Genomic DNA, 4,174 nt, shown 5'->3' with positions numbered 1-4,174 from the left:
AACAGGAAGTGACAATTACCTTTTCTTAATATCTTAATATGAAAATTAATATTACCAACATAACCTAAGCGATTGAAATCCAAAAATATGAAGAATTAGAAATTTGTTGATTGTCATCCAATGGTCTCTCTAATTTGGTAATTGGAGAAAGAGGTTCAATATTGTACAATGTATATACACTTTCAGCTTGTTTGTGACAGTGTCTTGCTGTGTACAACATAAGGGTCTTGAAATCTTCCTTCTCCTATCTCAGCCTCTCTATTAGTAGTATTATTTACTTCATGTCTTTACACTATATTATGGTTTCCAGAACAGCTTATATATTTCAAAAGTATTTATATATCCAAAAGAAACATAGACGATTAACTACGGAGGTAGCTTGTAAGAGAACAGGGAAGGGTGAGACTGAATGCTTTACTTGCGTTTGTAACTCTTGTATCAAGTTTGAAGAACTTTATAAGTTACTCTTTGACTTTATAAGTTACTCTTTCTCTGAGATGAATGCTTTTCCAAATTATCACAGCTAATGAACCAAATTCTTACCCTCACTAATGTCTGTGCCACCCTCCAAGCAAAACCATTGTTCTTTGAAACAGATGGTGAATGATTTTATGGATAGACCATCTTAATACCTACACCATTTCTTAAATGAATGTAACCTGTTCTCTGTGGGCCGAGAATAAAGTCACTCAAGTCAAATAGCTTTGACCATAGCAGGAAGTCTGTATCCAAAAAGCAAGCCTACAATTCATTTCTTGGTGCAGCAGAACTATCAACTCTCAGCTTAGCTATGATGGAGGTAAAATCCTTTGGTGATGTGAGGGTCATTGAAATACAGCCTTATTACAATGAAATCCAATGTCTAAAAATTGTTCTTATTTTGGGCTTGTACCACAGTAAGAACCAAGATTTTAAACTCTACTAAATACAAAACCAACAAAAAGACTTTATATATTTATGTTCATTTAAGAAAATACTAGTAGTGATGTATTATTTTGAAGTATACAGTTAATATGTTTGGAGTTATTTATAATTTATATTAAGAAAAATGTATTTTCACTATTGTTGTCGATGAGCATCTACATAAGACTGTTAAATTGATTGTTGTTTTATATCAAACAACTTTTACAATACTTATTTTTATTGTTATAATATTTTATGCATTTTAAAGAATATGACAAAAAAAGATATTGTAAGTATTGAAGGGGGTCTCTGGGAGGAGTGGGGGTACAAAAAGGAAACAAGAATGTGATTTAATTCTATTTATTTAAAATATGTTCATAAATGTTAACAACTAATTCAGATAAATTGAAATCATGTAATTTTCTCATCATAATGCAATAAAGGTTTTTAAAAAAAGACATAAAAAATAAAATAAAATAAAGACATGATAGCAAATGGAGACAAGCATCAATAAAGTCAGCAATTATAAAAGTAGCAAGTGTCAGGACTAGAGCTAGGCCAAATTGGGAATAGAGCCTTCTAGAGAGAAGTATTAAGTTTAAGTCTGATGAGTAGCAACCATACACAGAAGGGGGTTGCTCTAGGTTGAACTGGACCAGTTGTTCTCCCTGGAACCTCAAGGGAGAGAACTAGGGATGAGAAAATAAACAGTCAAAAATTGGGGTCTGGAGATTCAAGGATTGAATAGTCATAGGAATCTGCAAGGGCTGGTGACTCAGGCCAACAAGCTTACGAATGTTATAGCTCTCCATATACCTTTCAAATGAGAAGCAGAAAACAAATCAGTAAAGGACATCAGACAGCAGGGAGCTCAGAGCAGCTCTTGTTTCTCTTTTCAAGGTACACGCTGATACAGTAATCAAAGCATTTCACATCTCAGTGTCTGGAACATTGACCACAGCTTTATAGGGAAACTGTTAAGCTTTAGTCTCCAACCTCAGCCTCATCAGAGCCCTGGCACCCATCCATTGCTGGCTTGGCCAAGCATGACCCTGACAGGAAACAGAAGTTTGGCACTCCTTGTTCCAATCCACAGGACCCTGAAGGACCTTTGTCCCAACATTTCTCTGACACCAGGCAAAGGAAGCAAGTCCATAAATGAAAGAGCATCACTCCTTTGATGAACTAAGATGGTTTCACAGTCACTGTGATGACATGAGGGTTGATAACTTCCATCACTGGCATCTCCTGGGAGCTGGGTTCTACATGATCTACTGTTTGATATACTCACAGTTGACTTCAAACAGTGCCATAAGACAGTAGTCAATATCTAGCTAAAAGCTTACTGTTTATTGGCTATGGCAAGTGTTTGATATATCTTAATGCCTCTACTCATTGAATAGTCATAGGAAGCTTGTTTTATTTTTAAGATTTATTTATTTATTTTATGTATGTGAGTACACTGTCACTCTCTTCAGACACACCAGAAGAGGATATTGGATCCCATTACAGATGGTTGTGAGCCACCATGTGGTTGCTGGGAATTGAACTCAGAACCTCTGGAAGAGCAGTCAGTGCTCTTAACCACTGATCCATCTCTCTAGCCCCCATAGAAAACTCATAATAATAATAATAAAAGTGAGCCTTCTCTCTCCCCCTCACCTCTTCTGTCATCTTCCCCTTTTCTCTCTCCTTTTCTCACACACCTGTTTGGTTATCATGCTTATCTCCATGTCACCAGTTCACCCAGTTTGACAGACATGGAGGCAGAGGTAAACCCAAGGAGCACAGATGTCTACAGGTGTCATGGGACCTCAACATAAGAAGTGAAAATAAAGCTTCAAGACAGTTTGTTGGTGCTGGAGCCCTAGGAATAGGAAGTCAGAAAGAGTAAGAACCTGAGTAAAGAAAAGGGGAGATATCAAAGAATGGATTGGCTGGAAGGAGAGACACCCAGAGGGACTATCATGTTCAATAAAGAATAACAATATGGGGGTCATTCACTAAACACATATTTTTTAAATGTGTTTTTTACTATTACATTCTGTTTTGGTGATTAAAATTGACCAAAAATCATCAACCCCAAGTTTTATGAACAATTCCTTATAAGAGAAATAATAGACTCACAAGCAAGTTGCCACCATTCCTAAGAAATAGCATTTTTGATAGGCTCACTAACATGATTGAATGTATTTGTTAGAAAAATAGATGATCTTCCCTCTGCAACCTAGCTTTAGACTAGGAACAGAGTACGTGGCCCACCTAAGCCTCATGTTTTCTGTGCTTTGTTTTATGTAATCTGTGGGCCTGGTCTCTCTCTGCTGCTGATGCCTGTGGCTGCACGGTGCATTAGTTACTTAAAAGGAGATCTCTGCTGCTGAGGCCTCGAGCTGTACAGCGTGTTAGCTAAAAGGAGGCAATGCATAATCGTGAGATATTTTATTATAGGAAAGAGAAAATAGTCTGGCCATGTAGAGAGAAAGAAAGGAGAGGAGAAGAGAAGGAGAGAGAGAGATAGAAGGAGAGGAAGAAAACAAAAGAGCAAGAGAGGAAGAAAGGAAGCAAGAGAGCAAGAAAGCAAGAGAGAGGGGAAGAAGGCAAGAGAGAGGGGAAGGGGTGAACTGTCCCTTATATATTGTGAGATGTGGCTATCTGTCTGTGGGGCAGGCCATGCCTGCCTGTGGTCAGTGACTGGGAGTAGGGTCCAGCTAGAATGCTGGGAGCTTGGGGCATTGTCTACCTGACAGAGCACACATCTCCTGTGGAGGCAGCGATGAGAGGTTGTGACTGAAACAAGAGCCAAGGACCCAGGAGTCATAGCGGAACGCCTTCTGTCCCTTGCAGGCAGAAACTACCCACTGGAGCTTCAGGGTTCTAGACTTACTACTCAACTAGGCCCAGGTTGCTTGAATAGACCACTGCCCTACAGTAATCCACCAAATAAGCTATCTACTGTCATCTTGGTATTACTAGTGAGTACAATGGTAGCCAGAGGTATCAGATAACTTGTCTGGGTGACGTATGTGATGAGAGTAGGTGGCAGAATCCAATGAAGGTAAAAACCTTGAATGCATCAATAAGTCTAAAGTCTGTGTTTATTGTCCCCATCTGTGCCTTCTTATGATTGGTAGATGAATCTCAGAGTATCCTTAGACTTACAGCTGAATGGTCTAATCCACTCTATTTTAGGGTAGAGGACTGCACACCTGCAAAGCATGCAAAGGAAAATAGTACAGACATCTACTTCAGCAAGGTTTTAGTATACTTTTAA

The sequence above is a fragment of the Mastomys coucha genome, unplaced genomic scaffold (assembly GCF_008632895.1).
Source record: "Mastomys coucha isolate ucsf_1 unplaced genomic scaffold, UCSF_Mcou_1 pScaffold20, whole genome shotgun sequence".
NCBI classification, from domain to species: domain Eukaryota; kingdom Metazoa; phylum Chordata; class Mammalia; order Rodentia; family Muridae; genus Mastomys; species Mastomys coucha.
This window is presented reverse-complemented; position numbering follows the sequence as displayed.